The 24314-nt window shown below is 39.5% G+C and overlaps 1 long non-coding RNA gene across 12 annotated transcripts; it reads right to left on the bottom strand.

Annotated features, from left to right (window-relative positions):
• Positions 1 to 4522: 4522 nt before the first annotated feature.
• LOC122408031 (uncharacterized) lies at positions 4523 to 23081 on the bottom strand. 12 transcript variants are annotated; one of them, XR_006260340.1, is made up of 14 exons: positions 22892 to 23081; positions 19090 to 19257; positions 16304 to 17877; positions 15968 to 16222; positions 15528 to 15773; positions 14876 to 15179; positions 12028 to 12334; positions 11682 to 11913; positions 10907 to 11609; positions 10649 to 10823; positions 10493 to 10548; positions 10009 to 10140; positions 4907 to 4996; positions 4523 to 4823 (listed from the first exon to the last, which is right to left on the bottom strand). It is a non-coding gene; the product is annotated as an uncharacterized lncRNA (long non-coding RNA). The 12 variants fall into 12 exon arrangements; XR_006260339.1 differs by having other exon boundaries at positions 10907 to 10995; positions 11200 to 11609; positions 15968 to 17877; positions 22892 to 23079; XR_006260336.1 differs by having other exon boundaries at positions 15968 to 16829; positions 16903 to 17877; positions 22892 to 23079.
• Positions 23082 to 24314: the final 1233 nt, after the last annotated feature.

The following is a 24314-nucleotide window of genomic DNA, read 5'->3' as shown; positions in this document are numbered from 1 at the left end:
GGACGATAAGGACAGCCCGGTGGGTGGCGCTACTTTATTGCATCACGACTCCCGAAGCCCGACGTCCCTTTCCCTCGGGGAGTGAAGGGACCAAATTATAATGGGCCTTTTGCTTTCTTCCTTTTTGTCAAGCGACTGAACTCTATTAGCTCTTACGTTCGCCTCCGCCGAGCTTTTCTCATTCCCACTTTTTCCCACATTCGATACCTGACCTACGACAGTATCATCATACTTCAGCGATCCTCTCAACCTTCGGAAATATCATTCGAACAAAAAAGGTTCGATGGAGGCGTTCGGTTGGAATGAGATCTTGGGGCTCATTGCGAACAACGAAGGATCGTTAAAATCCCGAATAATTATATCGAACGAAATTCCGTTGCGGAATTTCATCGAAATAGTGGATCGTAAAATTTGGCTTTTCAATCGGAATGCAAAGTTTAAGAACAACGGAAATTGTAGTCGAAACAACTGACGATCCGAAACGAGCTAAAAATCGCGGTCTCCCAATCTTTTATTTTCCTCATTACACGTAACTGGATGTTCGAACAAAAAACTAGGATTGGTATCGCGATAATCGTCTGACAAACTACGAGAGATCGTATTAGATCTGGAGTAACGTAATTTTTTTTACGCCCTTTATTTTGTTTTATTTTATTTATTTTTTCACGCCGGCGGCTGTCAACTGATGTTAACCTACGATTACGAGCAGGAAGCGTGATCTGGAATCTTTTATTGTAAAGACGTAAGAGCCATAACGAGAGGAGTTGGCCCAGTGGGCGGTTATAGAAAATCTTCAGTTACTTTCGTATCGGGCCGATCATCGATCCAGGCCAGTTTGCGAGACTCCTACCAACAGGAATATAAACAGATAAAATCTCACTCGGTTTTATCAAGATGCCGTACCTATCAACACTTCTCAACTTATTATCGGCGTCGTCACGATCCCTTTTCTTCCAACTATTTCTGTATATTTATATTATTTATCTTCCATACTTTTGTTCCTTGAAACAGCACGATGGTTAACCATCATTTTCGATCGTGAATTATCGATCGGCGATGCACGTCGAACGCATGCAAATCATTGTCGAAATAATGGGCTCCTCTGCACTGGGAAAATGTTTTTCATTGCAGATTACGTCTTATCACACTTTCGCGATACTGTCAATCGAAAGAAAACGATTCGGTGACCTTGCTCATTTTTCCAGACTCACGTTCGACAATAAAATCACGAAAATTGACGAGTGTAAATGTAACAGTGTGTATCCTCATGAAAAGCTTTAGCTGAATTTTCAATTTTTTATCAAACCGAAAGCCGAAGACCGAAAATTTTTCGATTCGATAATATTTTTTGTAGTGAGCATAAATAGGAAACTATCTCAAGGTTCTTCCAACGTGGAGCTTTTATCGAAGTATTTTTGCACTTTTCCACAGTGCCTTGGTTCGCGATTAGTAAAAAAAAAAAGAAAAAAGCAAAGATGATATATGAAGAGAATCCACAGCAGGTAATGCCGGAGAAGAATGTTTTTGGGAATCATTAAAGCGGCAATTATTTGCTGGCATCCCCACTTTGCCACCCTTCTTACGATCCTTTCTCCCTTAAATGTTCCTTTCCCTTTGCTGCGTTAGGTCATCGGGCCCTGTGTAATTTTAGGCACAGGTATATACTCTCCTCACTCTGATGAATTTATGAATACGGAGGATATTTGAATGTTGCCAGAAGGGACGGTTCGCGTCTAGCCACAGCGTCTACTACATCTTTCTTTCATTCGCGCTTGCCACTAATATTTAAGGTGAGAGATAAAAGACCACCAGAAGAATGAGAGAGAAGGAGAGAGAAAGAGAGTGGAGATTTGCTGCACCTCCCAGCGAGGTTTTTACTCGTATTTCTATACCGACCCCGTTACTTTCGGTCCAGACGGCACTGTCCCGATGTAAATCATCCTAAGTTCTAACGCCACTCCTATAATTACTAGTTACGGTTTGATATTCACGGCATCGAAACCTTTTCTCGTTTACTCCGTCTTACGATTCCTCCATTACCTTTGATTTCACTTATAAACGTCGAAAACGATCGACAGTATGGTTATACACTTTTTCACGATTTCCAATCGACTCATTTTTTCATTCCGAAAATACCATTTTTTTCTACCGATTTACAAAAACGCGTGAGATTCCGATGAATCAAAAAAGGCCAAAAATTCGTAAAAGATTTTCAATAAATCAGACAAGTTATTGTTTTTTTTTTTTTTTTTTTTTTTTTTCACTTATGAATGGGAGAACTCTAAAGATGAAAGTATATCCACAAAACAAAAATTTATAATCACAGCTCCCCGAGCTAATTATAGTTCCTGTTGGTTCGCTCGTCAACAAGAAAAATCTCGAAGCACTGCGCCACGTAGCGGCTAGTGAGCAGAATTATTGGCAAACTGGGAATCCCTCGGTTTCGTGCCGCACGAAAAACGGGATTCCCTGAGGTGTACTGTCGTACGCTCGCTGGATTTTACCGAGGTCCCGCGGTATGCATGGAAAACGTTGAATCGTTATCGATCGATGTCCCCGATAATCGGTAATTCACCAAAAAGCTTCACCCCCACCAGAAGAAGCGTCTGTGAATTCTTTGAAATTCGGAAAAACTATAAATAAAAGGCATAAATAATAAAATGAATATTTCCGATCAACCGAAAAAATATTTCAGTTTCACCATTCAAATTTTCCAATCGTTCAAACGACCCGGTAACGGGATTTTCGAAAGAAAATTATGCAAATTCCTATCGCGAGTAAAAATGTACAGAAAAACAGGTGGATAAAAAAGGACCCGGCAAAAAAGCTTCTCGGTCCGATGGAATAAAAAATAAATACACATATCATGCCGGATCCTGTGTATTGGTACGTCCGTCCAGTCAGGCAACGACTGCGCATTCCCCCATTCGTCTGTTTCTCTCCCACTCACTGTGAGAGCCTAGTAGTAAGCGGGCAGTCGAGTCGCTATCATCCAAAGCACGTGGCGCCGACAGCTGTTCGTTCGAGCTCTCGAAAAAGTGTATTCATCGCGACATTTGAAATTGAACAATGCGAAAAGTGAGCATTGCGTGATTTCGGTGCCCAAATATTACAAAATGTATTGAGCTTCTGTCGTCACTGTTTTGATGCTCGATGAGAACGAAAGAAGCATTATTTCGTCGTCATTTCATTCGGAACTCGAACATTTTTTTTCTTTTTCTCAATTTTTCTTTTCAAATTGGAAGAAAACTCTTCAACGTGACAAAAGACTTGGCAATAAGCTCGAAAGCTTTTTTACGATAATTAGAATTATATTTTTACAAAAATTTTGTCCAGGACGAGTTATAATTTTTTTCAACTCTTGAAGAAAAAATGACGCATTAAGCAAAAATGAGGGAGAATTCTTGAGACACCTCAAAAGAGCAGGAAGGTCGAAAAAAGACAGTTCCCCGGGTTTGATGGACCCGTGTCTGGACACGAAGGGTAAAGAGGCCGATACTTCATAAGATATTACACGGTGCGGTCTATCACCAGTCGATCCGTAGGCAATTTTTCTCCCGCGCGTTTGCGCCCGTAGCTCCTACAGAACTTCTCATTTTCGTCTTGCTTTTTCCTCGATTTTTATTCTCAAATGTTTTTTCGTAGCCTCGTTTTTTATTATTTTCACTATTTTTGTTACTCTCTTAGCTGATATTCTTTATTTCGTGCGCAGACGAGAGTACACGGAGTAATGCAATAATAGGTGTATACTAATGATACAGGGGGCTTTTGCGAAGAGTTGAACGCACGGGGCTTAGCACGGTGGATTCAGTCACGTAGTTGCATTAAACTTAATATAAATAATAGCGGTTTGTGGATCGCTGGACAGCCGGCCCATCGGGAGAGAGAGCGAGAGGCTTCGTTTTCTGTTCGCCACAACGCGCGCGCACATACCCACCTATCTCCATCTTCGCCACGGCAGCGCATCGAGAGGACCATAATACACCGTCCATTCTTCCGTTCTATCGTTTCGTTCCTTCGTCCGCGGCATGGTCATCCTTCCACGCTTCTATACCTGTACATTGAGTATATATGTTTGCTATATATACTCGATATATACGCCCCGTACTCGCCTCCACTTAATAAGCAGGATCTCTCTGGATCCCGAATCACCAGCAGCCGCGTGCGCCCTCGGATCAACCTGAACGAATATTACGACACACACTACGGAGAGAGCTCGACTCTTCGACATGAGCCCAACAGGATTATCCACCGTTGTCTTCTTGTTAGTCTTTTCCTTTTATATGTGTATTACTTCTCTATCCCTTCGCTACGTATTTTCGTATCCGATCAAACGAATTATGAGCTACGAGCTCTTTAGATCGTAATTCAAATGTCTGCTGCAGATGTTCTGCTTCTTTCGCGATGTATTCCGAAAGTGTTTCAAATGATATTTTCAAGGCCTGCTCGATGAGCGAGTGTGGTAAAGCGAACATTGAGCTGTCCAAGAAGGAATATTTTCGGGGTAAAAGCTCACGAGGGGTTTGATGATGTTTATCAAATCTTCGAGGTCTTTTTATTCGGGTTTATTGAACTTCAGTCGTCCAGGTTTTATGAACCTGAACTGTTTTGTCGAGGTGAATATTACGGATGGCGGGAAATCTTTGGGGAACCCTCGTACAGAGGTTCTTCATTTTTCCGAGTATTCAAAATCGTGATCCGGCACACGAATAACGATCGAAGACCATTTTTTCTTTCGTGCCAACGCCCTGGACAACTTTCACTCAACGGTCGAGGGAACTGCGACAGCATTTTTGGCACGCGAACGATTCTTCGAAGCACTCCTGAGAATTATGAATTTCACACGATTATTATTCTGATACATACGTTATTTCTATCAAGTCGCAATAAAAATGGGATAACTCACGATCGAAGTGCGGAGCTTATTTGCCGAGAAAACTTCTTTGCCTCTCGCAATGATTTACTTCAACGAAGCAGGAAACGTCCCCCTGCATGTCTGCGAATGAAAAAATATTATGAAACTGAGTTGTATTTTCGTTGCGGATTCCAGCAATGATCTAAAGTGTCTGAAAAAAATATCAATTGGAGCGAACAATTTTTGCCTACCCCGAATAATTGGCAATTGTGACAAAGATTTGCCAGTGACTCCACTAACAATACCGATCATTTTTCCAAGGTCCTCAGTGACGAGTTCAATCAATTGTTGCATAAAAACCACTCAGGCAAGCAGAGTTTTATATTTTTTGGCTAATTCCGGCGTTGGGGATGAATACAGTCAAGAGTGATTTGTGTATACCCGAAGGCGGGTTCGAGGCTACCGGGGCGATTAGTTTAACAACCGGATAGTTGGAAAAAGCCTCTTTTTTAGATGAGTATAAATTAGGCGAGTTTGTGTACGCATCTATGAGTTGACCGGTAAGAATTTATGCAGGCGTTCGGAGGTGCAACCTATTTTATTTGACTTTAAAGAATAACGAAGTAGTTTCGCTTTGAAACGTTATATGCTCGGGTTAGATAGTCTGCGTATCGCCTCTAGGTTAAGAAACTAGGAACATCGTAATTGCCATGATTGCCAGAATCATCATAATTACCACCGATGGGGACACGATAATTATACCAAGAAACTTTGCAGACTGCCGGCACATTCCACCTAGTGCCGACCTTACTGTTCCGCGCAACCCTTTCAGTCAATGTAACTTTTTTGCACAGTACTTTTTGAAAATCTTCTCGAATGTCGTAACAGCCGTCACATTTCGATTGCTACCCTCATTATCCAGCTAATTAGCCTTGTCGCATGCGAATATTGAAAATTCATAAATTCCGATGAATTAAAAACCCTTTGGAGCTGCGATCGAGTCATTTTTCTCTAAATTGCGATCGTTATTTCGGCTAAAATTTCGACACGATCGAATCTATTGTTTTTGATATGATTGTGTCAAAGAAAAACGACTTGCCTCAAGTATTGCGAGTGCACGAAGCTTCCTGGGTTTTAAAGGCCGATATCTGGGGTCAAGGAAACGAGAATTCGTGAGGGATAAGAACAATTTGGAGATGAGAATATAGAGGATTCCAGAAATAATCAAAAAAGCTTCGACCGATTTAATCGACAAGGATGATTTGAACATTTCACTCCCCAACTTTGCATTCAGAATCTTTTTTAATTGACCAGAAAAAAGCATCATTCTACACGTAAAATAACAAGAGAATTAGCTTATTTGCAGGAATATTTAAAAAGTTCAAAACTATGCAGTTTCGCAATTTTCTTTGACGCGGTTTTCTCAGTTCTCGATAATAACGAAATGCCCAAAGATTTAGGGAACACAAACCATTATCGAAATAAATCGTTTGAAACCAAAGGCAAATAACTGAAAATTTCGCCAGGGTGACACGTGCACAATTGAAATTTGGAAAAAGCTATAAATGCGGAAACGATAATCGATTGGATTGGAATGTATCCCCATGCGATCGATATCACAAAAGCTATTTTACAGATCGATGATAAATGGACGGGAGGTTAGAAAATTTACAATGCAGTTTGTGGTTGAGTGGTGATGGGATCAGTGATTTTGTGTTGAGAACAAGATGATGGTATCAATTCTCACGTTATTGCTTATGGGGTCAACACTTCATTGTGATTCAAGGGAATACGTCGCATGTTCGCAGGACGCTCGCGAGGATAGAGGGAGAAAAAGCGATGCATCATATCGAGAGGAAAGGTACATAAGGTACATCGAATTGAGAAAGGGCGAGGCGAGGAGAGGGAAGCTCGTGTTTTTGTTTGATATTCAAACGTATGCACGTATCGTCGCATTTCACTATTACGTGTTGGCGATTGTGCGAATCGAATAAATGGTGGAAGATGTAAGTGGATGGGATCTGGGACGATTCGTGTATCGGTGTAGTGGGTCGTCGAAAATACAAAGGCAAAGAGAGTGTGCAGGGAGGAGGAAGAGCTGCTAGAATCTTTCGAGATGTAAGAATTCCACAGGCCAGAGCGGGAGAGTAAGCCCGGTTATATCTCGATAAATAAATGAAATAAAAGGGAAACGATATTGCCGTTGACATGGTACGCGCTACGGAGAGTTCTCTCGTTCGCCTCGCAACTTTAGCTCGCAGTTACTCCCTCTGCTTCTGCGCTTGTGAGCTGGTGTGTGCTCGGTGCTGGAAAAAGATAAGCATCGTATATATAACGCGTTTGAACCTTCCTACACGGCTCTATATATACAGCAGCCAACTAAAGCCCCTTCGAGAATCGGCCTTTGCGTGCGAGATCGTGACCCGGCGAAGAAACCGAGTGGAGGAAAGCCTGCGAAGTGGAAGAAGAAAGGTGTAAGACGCGAGACTGGAGCGCGCGCGAGTATAGTAACGAGTACGCAGCGATCGTAAAGTTCCAGCAGCACATGAGCATATCGATGGATGGCATGCGCATCGTTAGCAGTTTAAAACAGTCGTGAACAACCTTCGGCCCGTCCGAACTTAAGATACTCATTTTACGTTTTCACGCGATCCTTTCTCGTTTTCCTTTCTTTTGTAAATTTTCACTGGGTTACGCTATTCGCGGATTATATTCGATTTTTCGTCACAAAGCCTCTATTTAATCGCTCGAACATTGCTCGAACAATCTTCTGATTTGATAGCGTGATGAAGGAACGGTGATGGAGGAAGATTCCTGTGATCTGAATCTAGCTCGGTACTTTCTCAAGACTCGGTAAAGGTTGACGAAACCTGATTGATCCACTAAATTCTTTTCCTAATCACTAATTCTCCATTCCGGTACCAAAATAAATCGGCTGGCAGGAAAATCACGAAACTTGCTCAAAAAGTCTTCGGGTTTTCGACGCCTCTTTTCTTTTTCTTATCCACCCACGAAATCGTCGTTAGACTTTGGCATCGATGGGCTCGGCTCATTCAATGCCGAAGCCTTGAGACCTTTGCCATGGTGCAGCGAAGTCACGACGTTTCTGAAATGTGGAAGAATGACGAAAGCTCAGACGAGGACCAACGACAGTTTTCAAGTCATCAAAACTCAAGAACGGAGAGTCTACAGGCTTTTGTATTCTTTGTATTCGATTATATGAGAGCGCGCCGTAGGACTCGTGCTGCTGGATGTCTTCGAATACTTTTATTGCGGCGTCGAGCCACTGCCGCGTCCCTCGCTACCTTTGCACGCTTGCAACTCACGAAAAAATTCGTGTTTACCCAAGTTTTTTCATCTGGAACGTTCTGGCTTTTAATCGAAATGAGAAAAAATCATGCTCGATGTCGAAAAATCGGTCGATCCCTCGGCAAAAGGAGTTTTGAAAAACTGCATCGCAATCCAGTGGGAAATGACGACAAACTATTTGGACACGCGCTGATAAGTTCGTGCCGCTTGAATTATCGGAGCTTTTACATTTTCATTAAGGACTCGTGTCACCATATGCATTTTCCTCGCCCTCGCTCGATCGGAACATCGCGCAATCTCACTCTCAGGGCTAATCTAGTCACGTATATAAGCCATTAAACGGAAGAAGAGAAAAAGACGAGAGTCCAACTGGCGGTGTGTGCGCACAGCGTGTTTTATCTCAACGCCCTTTCCTTTCACCGTCCAACTTGGAAGTTTCGTAGATACATTTTCCACGTGTTCCCTTCGCCTCCCGCCCAACTGAGTTATACGATAAGACAATATAGAAAAGAGCGAGAAAGAAGGGGAGGAAGGGCGCGAGGTTGGTGTTCCTGAGTAATGAGGGATGCGTGGAAGAAGAAAGGTAGTTGGAAAGGACGGAGCTAATGAAACGAAAGAAATAAGGCCAATCAGCGAAATATAAATGAGAGATGGGGGCAAGGGGAGCGGAATACGCGGCTGGCAGCGAATCTTGTTTGCGCGTCACGCGCGATTTTCTTCGCCAAGCGCACAATATGAGTAGAATAAGGAAACCGAAGAAAAAATATACTGAAACAACACGAAACCCGATGAAATAGTCGCCTTGGAGGAATAAGAAAAAAAGCAAACAACCGGCTGAAAAGAAGAAGATGAAAAGGAGAGTATCAAGCTGAGAAATGAGGTTTAACTATCAAAAAGCAACGAGGCGGAAAAAAACAGACGAAAACTATGTAATCTACGGGTGAAAAGAAAGCATCACCGCTGAAACGAAACTTCTGTCGAAAAACCATCGTAGATAATCCTGACTGGATCAATTCTATGGGTTCGTCACTAAATTTGATTTTAAAGCAGAATCCCAAGGGAATATGCAAAAGCAAATGGGAGATGAATCCACTTATCCTGGCTTCTGCGAAAAATGGTACGAATTTTATATTTTTTATCTACTCGAGATACACTGCAATGACAATGAGAGCGGGCTCGACTGTATCCGACGACCGTAATTCTCGTGAAATCCACGAAAGAGCGATCATTTTTAAAAAATTGTTTCTGATTTCTCCACAAAATTGCGATTTCAGATGTTTCGAGAATAGCAAAAAAGAAGAAAAAGGAATGGTCCAACATTCCAAAGACAGAGAATACCAAATGAAAAATGAAATATTTCTCAATGAATGCTCTCACATTGAGTTATCAAGAGTGACAGGCGTGATAATGAGGAAAGAAAAAGATGGCGCATATAAGAAAAATAATGGGTTTGGCACGATTTTTTGCTAGCGGAAGGGAATAGTGAATAGGTTCGATTAATAACCGCGCGATATAAAAGGCGACGCGTAAGAAGCGAAGCTATGTGGATTTTCTAGTCACGTTCAAGCCGAGTCTGAAGTTAATTTACGAAATAAATAATATCTCCTACGTAGTATACCGCCGTTGGAATTCTCAGACTGAAAAGTGTAGGGGCGGTTGCTTCGTCTATAAGGGAGAAAAGCAACGCAAGGGGTGGGTATCGAGGGCATAGAAGAGTCGGTTGAAATGAAAAACGAAAAAATGAAATAATAAAAATATAAAAATAAAAAATAAAAAAAAAACAAGAAAATAAATAAAAAGTAAAGTAAGGGACGGTGGAAGGATATCAGAACTCATAAACCTACCTACGTGTCCGGTGCAATGAGAACTGGTGATATTTTTTCTCACTCTCAAACGTTCTTATTGGTTGGTCAGGGTGAAAGAAAAATAAATGTCCGAGCGAGCCCCCTCTGATGGCCGCTGCAATCGTAAAATCTCTAAAACCAAATAAATTCATTGTTTCATTTGTTATTGTGATCGACCAACATTTGATTCTCGTTTTTATTTATACTTTCAGAGCTAAACAATGAACAAACATGAGTTGGGCCTGCTGGAAGTGGAGTTTTTAATTTTTTTGAATTTATAAATCGAAAAAAAAATATCTCGCTCGTCGTCAATTCGAAAATGATCGTTATTCATCATCCAGAATGGTTTCAGGTCAAAGTAAAAGGGTAGCAAAGAGGCATGTCCATGAATCATTCCAAATTTTTATGGAGGAGAAATTTGAAAAAGTTTCTCAAGTCCTAGCGAGTAATCTGGTGGACACAAAAATTTCACAGAAATACGTACTCGAATAGATTTTTCAACAGCCCTTGAGGAGGAATGTGGCGATTTTTTTGGTGTCTCTGAAAGGGTTTAAAGTAATTTTGTTTAATTATCGAAACAGGACTTTGTTGCATCACCTTATGAATGATTAATGCAATGAAAAAAAGAATCGATCAGTACTATCGTTTACAAGATCCATGTCCGGTGTGTTTGTACTGTTTTAACTCCCGGGATGGTCAATGGAAGCCACCGTTAATTGAGCTACAAATTCCACAATGATCAACCGGTTGTTGTGAGGCTCATACTAAATCGGAGCGATACGGGAAGAGCAAGAGCGGGTAACAATTGACCCGATCTGAAATCACGACGACAACGTCGGTGAAGGAACACAGAGGGAAAAGTAAGACCGCAATCAACGTCCCAATTCAAACGACCCACCATTCCCGAATTCTTCGCTTGCAAAAACTGGACTTATGTTTGGTCACGTAGTCACCAAAGGCAGCGAATCTTCGTGACGGTTCCGACTACTGAAACGCATTTATACGAGTTCTGGTTAGTTCTCGACGATGCCGATACGTTTATCCGACGTTATTATCTTCCAATGGTGAAACACAAAACCGCTGGAGTTTCTTTGCATATTTACAGAGCTGGACCAAGCTCCTTGTCAAGATGAAAAACCTTCACATTTTATCTCAATTCCTAAAACTTCTCATCGACAATCGACTACGTACAAAGTTCGGTATCAACTTGCGTAGAGTTCGTAGTGAACCTTCTCAACACCGAAAGAATTCAGAGTTTGACTCGATTGGATGAGGTCAAGATGAATTAGACTCAGTTCCCACAACCCCAATCACGTTTCAGCTCAACTAAAACGCTCCTGTTGTCAAACTGTGTTGGTTTGGAACCAACTTAAACGCGTTTATCCCAGTTGGAATGCGGCGATTCGTACGATTCCAGTGACCTTAGGCGAGCTGCACTCAGTTCGAACGACTTCGATTCGTCTTGGAACGTTTTGGTGATTCGTTTACATCACGAAATTTCTTCTTCAATCCACGATTAGCGTTGATTTTCGTCAAGAAAAAAATGTAAAATCTGTAGAAAAGCCGGGATCGCGGGACATTGGAAAAGCTTGCGAAGCTCCCTGGAAAATTAAGCACTTATTTAACATCCGTAACTCGAGAATGAAGTGCGCGTGATACGGCAAGACACATACTCTTGACGCACAACTGATACCCGGCATTTTTACCGCTACTGAATAAAAGGCGTTCTCGTAAAAATGCCCGGAATAGCAACGAATCGCTGCCGAGATTGTCGCCGAGCTTGTGCCGCGGCCATGAAGTTTCACTGACAACTTCTCTTTGCTGTTTGACTGGTCGTCTTAGTCGACCCTACCTTAGTCGAGTCGGAGCTCGCGGAGGCCGGTCTGACCAGCAACGACGAGTGAACTGAGTTGATACGATTGTTCTTATGGTCGCACCCATCGCAGAAAAAACTGTCGCCCAGCAGTGACGCTCAGTGCTTCGTCTCTATTTGAATATTTATCCGGATGAAATACTCACGATCGTCGCGAATACGAGGCTGCTAAAATCCTTGGGAAATTTGAGCTTGTCAAAGTTTCTCATCCAAAATTGGCCCGCAACCATGAGAAATGGTGCACTGCGATCCACGTGCCCGCGTTATTGAGATCGGAAGTCGATTTCCTTGAATTTTCAATCCGTCGATGATTCAATAAACGGCAACTCCAATGCAACCGTCACGGAATTGTTCCACAGCCATTTGGCAGGTTCAATTTTTTAGCGATTTCGATCAGTTTGCTCAGACTGCAAACTCGAGGTTCCATTTTTGTGGTTGCACTAAGATTCGGAGCTGAAAATTAAAGTTTGAGAATTAAAGGAAAATCGTGGCTCTAACGAAATGAACATCTGCACGAAGGAAAGGATTTAACGGCTTGCAACCAATGCAACTACCATGTGAACCACTGGACTTGAGGTACGCAGCTGCCGCTGCTTCTGCGTCTGCAACTCCTCGCGCGTCTGACATCTTTGACCGCTCGCTGACTTCTTGAATTGCATTTAACATATTTATGCACGGTACGTAATGTTCCCATGCTTTTTTCTCACCCGTCTACCCTTCCCTTTTTACATTTCTTTGAAAACTGCATCGGTGGGCTTCCAAATTTTAATGTTCTCGAGCATCCCGTATACGTTGTTTTCCTCATAAACCAAAATATTTTTCGACTTGAAAACTCAAACTTTTGGATTTTCAAAAGTGTCAACGAATCATTGTCATTTTGGCTTTTCCATTGAAATTCAAATTTTCATTTGTCCATTTTGGAACACAGTGGATTGCTGACCTGGCCATTTTTTTTATATCTTCACTTTCGAAAACTTATCCAACCGAATTCAATGTCGCAGTCCAGGCATTTTTTTCATAAAAATCAAACTCAAAACTTCCTCAATTTTCATCTCATATTTTCCTCGATTTTTTGCGTCTTTCTCATTCCATTTTTTAATATTTCCCACACAACGGTGGGAGGTTTTCTGCGGTATCTCAGCTTTTGAGAGGTGACAAATTTTGCTAAGAATCCTAAAATTGTCCCAAATTTCAAATTTTTTTGTGATCAAATTTCAAGGGCTTGGGAAGTTTGAACCTAGAAATAAAGTTTATCGAAAAAGCCACAATTTTCGTTTTATTTGTGAGATGCTTTGGTCGGTCGGCCTCAAATATCGCCACTCTCAGAGCTCGCGCGAAATAATTTCGATATTGAAAAGTTACAATTTTCATATAGTTACAACTATTATGAAAAGGAAATACGTGGGTGCGAGACTGCGAATTGGGACGAATCGAACGATGAGCAAAAAATTGAGAAGAAACAAAACGTCAGATGAGAGGAAAGATAAACGTTTGTGGTACCGGCGGGATACGTTGAAGGATTCTGGAGACGAAACCAGGTGCGAATGGAATGCTACCCAACCCATTTGCGGAATCCGATCTCGCTTTAGTAAATCCGAGCTACGGAAAAAGTCCGTCGAATAATGTACGCGAGAGGGGTAGGAGCAGAATACTCTTCGACGGTTGGGACAGTCAATCGTTGGCTAAAACACGCTACGGCGCGCACTCGTATGATCGTGATTATAATGGATTCTTCTTGAATGCTTTGTGACCGACAGAAACACAAACTATACCTGTCGGCGCGATCTTTCTACTTTCTTATACTCTTTCCTGTTGGCATTCTCCGATGAATTTTGTTCCATTTTACCTTAAACCCGCTGCTCTCACTGACGAGAGATTATTGTTTAAGAATATCAGAGAAAGTCTTTATCTGTCTTTATTTTTTATTTTCTTTTAAGGATGTGCAGGCGCGAGGGCTGTTTTTAGATTGCACTTTAATTTTTTTATGTCTTGGAATCTAAGATTTCTTTTCTGTGCATGTGAAATTTCAAGAGCCCCTGATCGACTGTTTGGTTGAAATGTTAACAGTCGAAAAGTACAGAAATTAAGGTAGTTCATGCACGAAACGATTTTCTTTAAATTCAGACAGAGTTTAAAAGGACAGTCGACTGACACGCATCGTCTTATTGGTTATTGAGATAAACGTCTTTAAATATGAAGAAAAATACACAGGGTTACAGGGACTATGCGTAAAAAATCGTTTATCTTTTCATATAACGAATGAACGCTTCTTACGAAGTTTATGAAAAAGTACGCAATAACAATGAAGCATATAATGAAGGTTTGGGAAAAAAATTCATGACGATTGACTTACTAGTAACAAAGGTAAAAAGATTGAACGAAATTGGTATAACCTCGCATTTGCTTATTTCGGCATTTTGTTTCTTCTTGGCTTGGCTTTATTAATACTTTTTTTTATCCATTTCCCTTTGCGCTCTCTAATGCGATTTTTCACATAAAAAACTATAGTATTTTCACCAGGGACGAATGAAATTTCAGGTTCAGTCAGTGATGGATCCCCGATTAATTAATGGCTTGTAATTTCATTCGCCAAAAGATAAGTTGAAAAAATTTATTTACAATTTCGAATTAATAACTCTGACATTAATTTAAAGTGATATCTTTAATTAGGGAGTAATAATAATCGATCCAATTTAAGACTCCCATGAAATACGATCCTTCGTGTATGATCTACCTTGACATTTCGCTTATAACCACAATCACTTACCGGTCCCTTCAACCATCTTCAACTCGAAATTTCATTTATTTCTAAATTAGATGTCAAAGATTAAAACCATTATTTATTATTATTATTTTAAAAGATTATTTTTTTAAATAATATTTTGCTAGTACGAATAACCGAGGTAATTCCTTTAAAAAAATATGGAAAGACCGTCAACTGACTAATACGACGCGCACGTGCATCCTTAATTTTTATTCTCAATGCGTGCTTACCCTCGAAATTCTGCTCTTATATCCTTTCCACCGTTTGATCTCCTGATTTCTCGGATCTTGTAATCACAGAACCTAGAGCAGTGGTCAATAATTTCAATTTCTGGTAGACCTAATCTGGTCTGTCAACAGACATGGTTCTTCAACTTGGTTCAACGACAATCGCGTTTTTTGTCGCTCCATTATCATTTCTTTTCTCCATCGAGCTCTTTGTTTCCCTCTCAGACCTTCCGCTTGGCTGACCATTATCGAACATGTCATTCCGACGTATGTTATTGTTTCCGGGAATGAGCACCGATGTCCTTTTCTGAAATAATCGCAGAGCAATGTCAGCAGGCTTTGTGGTGAATTAATCCAATATTAGTAATAAAAATATCGAAATCTTGAAAATAATTCTTGTTACAAAACTTGACACAGTGCAGTTTTTATACTTGATATTTTCCGTCGTTCAACAGCAGAAAGCACCAAGGCCAATGAAATTTGCTGAAGCGTTACTGTCGCTATATTCAATAAACTATTCAAGAAAAACTGAATTCAATAAACTTTCCAAATCGTTAACAAGAACAAACAATTACGAATGAACCAGCATCATCGCATCAGCAAATCTTTTTAAGTTTCATTGTCACCAGGCTGCGAATTCGAGGAATTTTCTTACGAAAATTCTAAAGTCACCGGGCCGTCAACGTGGCCCGAGGCAGTAAGTTTCGAAGTTGGCTGACGCAGAGTCACCATGACTGTGAGCTCTGACTATCAACCCCTGGTGTGCGAATCGTGTTCCTCTGAGAGGTTCCTGCTTCTCTAGCTTGTTAACAGTGGATTAATGGGTGGTGGAAGACAAAAATTTAAGATGTTGGAGAAGAAGTTGGCGCTGTCACGGGGCTGATGTGCTTCCAGTGGTTTCCTACAAAAGCAGCATTACACCGAGATTGGTAAGTTCTTAAAGGCTCGATGGGAGTTATAGTGGTGACACTACTCACGCGCAACCACTATTGCAGGTGGTGCAATTCAGGAAACTCAAAGTAAAAAAGAAGAGGAAAAAACAAAACTAAGAAATCTCGTCGTGCGGCAATTCGAACTTGTCTCAACAATTCTTACCACTTCTTATCGTCGCGCTTTTTTCCAATCCGCCATCCTCTCGCTCCCGATCTACTACGACTCGTTTTACTTCTCAACTATTTCGGTAAAGCTTTCCTCGCCACTCCGCACGACTCGTCATGCTCGCATGTGTTATTAAGACCAATTTCTTTCAGCCGCCGCGCGCATATACGCGCTACTTTTTTAGATTCATTCATTTTATTGAGCTGGATAATCAACATGGAATGTTGCTCGTCATTTTTCATTCGATTGCTCCTTTAATTAAACGGAATACCACCAGTTTTTGTCGGACCCTCTCACTCTCAGTTATTCGATTATCAGCTGTTTCGACCTTACCGCAAAATTCATTATTCATCTAGCGAACGATTATTGGGAGCGTGAAAAAGAAGTGTCGATTTTTAAGTGGGCATAAGACGGACATTTTTAGGTCGTGCAGTAGTAAGAACGAAGGTCCAGATGCTGCGGCATCGATCCGATACATCACAAGGGCATTTACATCCCCCACTACGTTTTCGTCTCCCTTCTACTTTATCCCCGTCTTACTTCAACGCCATCAGTCCTCCTTCTTTTCTTTTCCACATGTATACAGCTATTCGACTGTTGCAGCGCATGCGTCGATTACCGGACGTTTCGCTGTTTTTCGTCCTTTTGTCCGTACCTCGGCGTCCAACTTGGAACCCATCATAAGAACAATTCTTCGTGGAAACGTGTCAAATTCAACCCCAGCCCAATTAGCACCTCCAAACGCTTTTCCATTGTCGAATATATCCATTTTACCGATCTGTACTCGAACAATTGGCAAGGATCCTTGCGATCATAGGCAAAATCATCGAACAAACATTGCAGATGCAGCTTCCCTCTTCTGAATTTTAAACAACATTCTTAAACGTCAATACCACAATTTTCATTTGTCTGGCAGTGAAGAACGAGCGTACCCGAACTCAGGTAGGATCTTCGTTCCTCAACCAAAGTGCACTTTTACTAAAGTCCAATTATAAGTTCAAGTCCCGCTGCAGATGCCGTCGATCGGGAGACGTTTATTCTCGGTTGCTAAAAAGCTCAGCTACCACCGCTCCGCCGATCGATGGCGGTAATCCAGAAGATATTCTACTTTTGTTTGAAGTGTAGAGCTATTTAGGATTATCGGTTCCTCGCGTTTTTCCTGTGAATATCCGCTTTTACCGACGAGTATGCGACTAGCGAACCTATCGTCGGAAGCACCAACCGCTCAACACCAATTGTAATATCGCCATGATGTTTTTATTCGATTTATTACTTTGCAGTGCAGCGAATAACGCTGGAAAATAATAATTTTGGGTATTTTTTATCAGGCTAAAAAGTTGGCTTGTCACACTTTTTGATGAGCTGTCAAATTGCATGATATTATTCGTTTTCAGTCGCGACCAAATCCACCGACGAAAACTAGATGCTCTTTGTTCTTTTCCATCGAATTTTTATCCAATTGAAATATCCCAGCAGGCGTAGACTTTTAACGCACAACTATTTTTCTACTTCATTATTCTTTCCCTTCGAGAGCTATGTGTCCGAGCCGTTACTTTGATGTTTCCAATTAAATTGAAGGAATTTGGCGAATGTCCATTCTTGCTTGCTCCTCTCGTACCTTATCGATTTCTCTTTCTTTTCTAACGGGCCTTTTTACCCGATCTTGCATGGCCCTTTCTTTTGAAGTCGCAACACAAAGCTCAGAAATCCTGATTCCCTTTTCTTCCTCTTTGTTTGAGCTTTCCCGAGTGGCCTTATCGCACGTGTACGATTCGTCGGCATTAATGAAATCTGATTTCGTGCTTTCATTAGCCACTGTTTTCAACGGGACTCGCTGCAAGAATTTTGAGATTGAAGTGAGCCAACTTATCGAAGGTTCGTCGAATCAAGATTTTTCCTTCCATTTTCTAACGAGAAAAAGTTCAAAATACATTTTTCAAAATACTCACAAGAAAAGTGATCAAAAAATCAAAAAAAAATAAAAAAAAAAACACTGTAAATCGAAAATGCACATGCTTCTTGTCCGGGTCCCAACGAATCAAAGCATTTTAATGAATTTAAAAAATTACGAATCCGCAAGAAACAATGCCAATATCGCTATAAATGTTGCATCGGGGGTTGGATCGTCGGGGCGAGATCCACGTTATTCGACGATGCAATAAGGAAGCGTGAGAGATCAAGTGAGTAGGCACTCTGCTTAAGCGGGAGGCAGCGCAGGAGCATGCGCTCAAACAAGATGACATTATTGATCTAGAGAAATGAACTATGGAATCCTCAGTCTCGTACCGAAGTTTTGCGGCACCCTCGCGGGGTGTCCTGCCATTCCCACTTCTCTCGCAACGTATCCTTTTAACATTCGTGCAAACTCGATCCTCCAACATCGGCATCGTGCTAAAGACTATTCTAACAAAGTCCCATTGATAGGAAGGGTGAAGAATTTCTGTTTGGGGTTTCGTCAATTTTCAATGAAAACGTCAATTCCGTTATCGAAGTTGAATTTCAATGATCGACTTCCAGAATAACAGAGTCTGTGAGCAATTTCACAAAAATTAAAAATATTCTTTTTAGGCGGGACTCGCCGCGTTTTATCATTGTTTCAAAACACACCGAACTGTTTCTACTGCGGTGCTAAGATGGCGATGGGAATAAAGCTTTTAAGGGAGACTTTTCATCGCTCTCAGATGAGGATGCATGAAAACTTTAACATGGAAATTTGAATATTTGTTACGAGCGTCTAGCAATTCAGTCAATCTCGATAAGTGCACAGTTCTTCGAAGCCCCAAATGTATTCGTTATCAGAAACGAGCTTTTCGCCTTTTGAGCATTTCCAAGTGCTTAAAAAATGACGAGACTCCAAATTGCCGAAGGCCAATACAGGAAACAATAAATCCCAGATGCCGAACGCATGGGAAATTGTAAATTTCTCTTTCCTTATAAAACAGGAATTGCTTTTCGAGACTCGTCGTCGAACGAAGAGAATTCAGACGCCAATTGGTGTCGAACCCTTGTCGAGGGTTATTCTGCTTAGTAATTAAGGCGAAACAATATTTGAAGAGGAATAGCGAATCGGCGACGTGATTAAAGAAACGGAAGGTTCGATTTTTTTTGGAGGTATTTACCAATTCGACGCACACACACGCGCGCCCATACACACACTTGCATGTGTATACATTCGGTGGGATTTTTCGTGATGGAGGGGGCAGCTCCTCTTTTCTTTTTCTTGTCGGATTTCGCAAAGTCAGAACGATCACATGCCAGTGTGATTCTCGAGATTTCTTCTCTTTTCTCTGAAAAGGAAACAGAATTGAAATCGGCTTTTCGAAATTGCACGTCCGTCGTCCCATGAGAAAGTAATGCAAACACGCTTGGAACGTCGTGTAGTCAAGCCCAGCTCGAGAGTAGAGGTTCAATGGAAGGGAGATACGAGTTGACGGAGCGGAAAGATAAGGAAAAGGAAAAGAAACGTGTAGAGGAGACGATATGGACGGGATCCCTTCAAATATATCGTTACTTTGAGGATTTCGACCCTAATGTGCGAGGGCCAAGTGGACGTAAAGCTCCCAGCCAGCCTGCCTAGCTTGCTCCGCTTTGATGCCAAGTAAACATTTTAACAAGATTCGTCTCACAATAAAAATGAATCCAAAAAGTAGTTTCTTTCACCAAACGTCTCGCGGACATACTAAACATATACAAATTACTCTTTCAAACGAAACTCCAGAAATTTTTGGAGCAGATGAATATCGATTAAGGGGAGGATCCTGCTTTATGGAGTCAAAAAAATCAGTGGATTTTGGGAATGTTTTTAGGATAGAAGGAAATAACTCACCATGCCGAACTTTTCGGTATAGTTTGAAGGATATTTCAAAAGTTCACGTTGCAGCGATACTCTTCTAGTTTAGAAGCGTTTTTTTTTTCAAAATCGCTAAAAATATAAATTTTCGCAATTTTCGTCGGGTTTTTGTATGTTCATATGGCAGGAAAATATACGAAAATGGAAAAAAAATTGGAATTTTAGTTACAGAGAATAATTACGGTGTCCACATTGTACGCAGTTGAGAAACTTCGACAATCAGACTTTGCGCATAAACCACATGTACAAATTAGTATTTCTCACATTAAAAAAATGTTTTTGTACTCTTGAAATATCCTTGCAAACTATACCGAAAAGTTCGCTATGCTGAGTTATTTCCGTTTATCCTAAAAACATTCTCGAAAACAAGGATGGGAGCATTAGGTGGCAGATGGGCCCACATTCGACTTTTCCAATCATTTGCTATTTTGAATTTTCGTGACTGACGTTATCAAACATTGTCAACAAATCATTTATTTTTTAATTGAACAGAAATCAACAAAAAATAGTTTTTCCCCAATTGAACAGAGATTTTAAGGGAGTATGAAGGCTTTTTTGAGACAAAGATACCTCAGCTCCTCTCGAAAGTGCAAATACTCTTCGGCCCCGATGAAAATGAAATGAAAAAATAATCAATCTTTTCGCCATTACGCCTACGAGAATTTCCAGAGGGCACTCAAACGAATCGTTGATTCACAGGATACTCAAATTTTACTGATATGTCAAACTAACATTTAATATGTTCCATTAATAATGAGATTTAAGGGCTAAAGCCTCGAAAAGTAACTTTTACAACAAGTTTTCTCAGTTGGAAGGGAAGCTGATGAAATAGTAATATTCGGGAAAGTTTTTAAGCATATCAAGAGACTCGGTAGAATCTCGGGACAATATTACTATGCGATAAAAAATTATAATAAAACAACAGTGAAAAATGGCGTTAAAATGGCTACCATCGAAAAATTTCAATCAATCGAAAATGTTCATCCGACAAAATTTTTTTTAATTACTCTTTTATTTAATGACGCTGGAGTTTGCAACATCGGAGTCCAACGAAATGAACGGAAAAATCATTTATCGTTATTCGATTTTTTATTCCACGAATCATTTCTGTAGGTTGAAAAACTACGAATTTCGAATTGTAGTAAATATATTTATTCCAATGTACAGTTTAACTTTGTACGTCTCCCTCTCCCTTCACATTTAAATTTACTTTTACATTTTCTTATCTCGCTTCCTTTTCACGTTTTCCCTATTTTTGACTGTTTCCGTATTCCGTGTTTACACTTCCTCCCCCAACCCTTCCTTTGCAATTTCGAATTGTATTTTTCGTTCATTTCGTTGGACTTTAATGTTGCAAACTTTCAGCGTCATTTTATCTAGATACCCATATAAATAGCGGAGTGCACAAGAGATTTTAAAAATATTAATTCTTGTATGATTGACGAGTGTTTGAATGAATAAGTTCAATTATCGACAGAAATAAGAGGCAATTATTTGTCGATTTGAGTTGAAAATTTTGTTTTTTTTTTTTTTTTTTTTTAATAAAGACCTGTCGAAAATTCGAATTCGTGTAAATTCGCTTCGAATTGTTATTTTCAAAATATTGTTGAAAATTCAAATGGAATGAATAAAAAATGTCTGAATTATACTGCGTGCGAAAAATCGTATTTCGAGGAAAACGCGCTTGAAGTTTTAAAACGTGATCGGAGCAGACCGACGCCCTCGAGGAAAAATCGAAAATTTCAATGGATTTTTTTTTTTTTTTAAAGTATGAACTTTTTTGCCTCACATTCAGAGGATTCATTTCAAACGAATAAAAAAAATTCAGTTTTTTAAAGTTCTAGTGGTTTTACCCCGTACTGAATATGCTGATTGGAAAATTTCATATAAGAAAAAATTCTAAGGCCTTGGCTCCGAATTTTTGTCCGCGTATAAAAAATACTAAATCTGTGTGCTCTTATTTTTTATATTTATCGTTGTTTTTTTCTTTAAGGTGGTGCTTAAGAAAATGAGTTTTTAACTTACTAAAGATTTCTCAGAAACTTGAACGACAAAATTGATTTTGATAAAATTATTTAATTGAAAGTAATTTTCAGTTTCAAAACCTCTATTTCGAACTTAAAGGCAAAAATATAAAGTTTTTAAAACCAAAAATATTAAATAGAATTTCAACTAGCATTGCTCCAGGATCATAACAGTTGTTTCAAAGCAATGGCTTTCCATCAGATGCAACTAAATAAAAAAGTCAATCATCAGTTTAAACTCAAATTTTCATCAGCAAAATTCAGTGATAATTCTCTCACTCGCGAATTAAAGTACCAACAAGCTCCTCGAGTAATATGACAAAATTGATGAGCAAAGAGAAACAAAAAAATAACATAAAAATGATCTCAAATGAAAACCTTTCGAAATCAGCAAAAAAGTGAGAATATTACAAAATGAATATTTTTCTGAATAAATCGTATGCAAGGAAAATTTTTAAAACTTCCCAAAACGAGAAACAAATTCTCTTTACGATTCGTTTCAACAACTTTTTACATAAGCACCACAAATTTTCTCCAAAAACACGAAAATTTTTAAATATCGCATTGAATTACAATCTCAAATTAAAAAAAAAAAAATCTGAAACGTAGCAAATATTTGGAAAAACTCTTTCTAAGTATTGAAAAATATCGAAATAAATTTACAGAACAAGCTTATCTGTAGACTTGTAAAAAAAAGCACCAAACAAATCTTTGTTTTTATTTTATCCAATAAGAATAACATAAAATTGCACAAACTCAAAACTTCCTCGTTTTGAAAAAACAATAAATCTAAAACAAATAAAATTTAAATCTAAAATTTCTGAGAAAATTTTATCAGCAAAAAAGAATTTAATTTTTAAAATATCTCTAACAATTCACTAAAAACAATAACAGTGATATATAATAAATCAACAATTCACTTCCTTGACACTTCTCTTTATAAAAAACATTCTTAATTTTGTTGACATCATTCGCGCGGTAAACTTCTAATTTAAATTTTTTCAATAGCGACAAACATTAATAGAACACTATTTTGAAAAAAAATACCTCCGCACTGCAGCTAGTTACAAATCCTCCAAAATGTGAATTTCCAACAATTTTTGTACTGAATAGAAACTGCCACACCGCTGCTTCACCCATTGTAAAGAAAGGATGTAACACCGTTTGCAAAAGCCTTCGACAGACTAAACTACCCTTTCAATGTTGGAACACGAATACCGGATAGCACTCTGGAGTTTACTGGACCAATGAGAAAATTTTCTCAGCCAATCGGTGCCAGAGTTTTGGTCCATCGGGGTGGCTGAGTTGAGACGCACAAGCTTTGAAGCTGCGTTTTGGTTGGCTGTGAAACGGAGTATCTGCCGGCTCAATATATTCTAAACCCTAAATTCAACCCTAAATTCAGAAGGGTGCTTCCTACTCTTTTTTACATGTAGGAAAAAAATTGTCACTGTGACTTATTCCCTCAAGAAAATTGACTTATCCAATCTGGACTTATCAACTGTTTCTAAAAATCAATTACCGTCACATTTTATCCTGAGAGTTTTGTTGTAATTAACTATTGCACTTGCATTTATGAGTTAATCGATTGAAACAAATATTTTAAAAAAAATTGGTCAGTACTTTTTCAGCTTTGAGAACCCTTTCGGTGCCAACCCCTTTTTTTATGGTTTTAGGGGTGCAGTTACCCCTTTCGAAGGGCTTTTGAAGGGACAAAAAAGGGGGCCCATATGTGTTGCTTTTAAATAGTTCTGTTCCTACTGTTAAAAAATCACGTGTCATGCCAGGGTGGAAAATACATACACAAAATAAAAAAATGTTTGCACAACACAGATCTTCTCAGATTCCAATTTTGCAAACTTTTTATTTCTTCGTATTGAAATAATTTCTATTCTGAAGTTGCACACAATAAAGACTGATGTATTGCACTTATAAAAAATATCCGCGTCAATTTTTTGGAACAAAGACATCAAATTTTAATGAAATCTCATTAAATCAAAAATTCAGCAAAAATATAAAATTTGCGGTTATAAAATGATGAATTATCTGAAGAGGCGGCAGCATCTTCCACATACTACGAAATAAGATCGAAATGAAAATTTTTCTGAACGATCCCACGAACACGATTTAAATTCATCTTAACTTAGATGGAATTGCCGCAAATTTAGAATTTAGATTGAAAAGGTTGATTCTTTTCTGAATTCAACTACTTTGGAAAACACGGACTTCGCATTATGTAGAGTTTTCCCGCGCACTGTTATGTTAGCTATATTACTCCGATTGGATTTCGATATCTACTGCCGGTCAGCCAGTCGAACAATAACATATCCGATATACACTAATATTACTATTATTCAAACTTCCTCATCATTATCATACAAAATCAATAGTGTCGAAACGCAAACAATTATTATAATTTTTTTGTCACGCCAAAAAAGGTAGTCATTCTGAAATTCGATCGGGTAATTTG

This window comes from Venturia canescens, chromosome 3 (genome assembly GCF_019457755.1).
Source record: "Venturia canescens isolate UGA chromosome 3, ASM1945775v1, whole genome shotgun sequence".
Classification (NCBI taxonomy): Eukaryota; Metazoa; Arthropoda; class Insecta; order Hymenoptera; family Ichneumonidae; genus Venturia; species Venturia canescens.
Note: the sequence above shows the minus strand (reverse complement) of the source record. Positions and strands in the feature narration are given on the sequence as shown.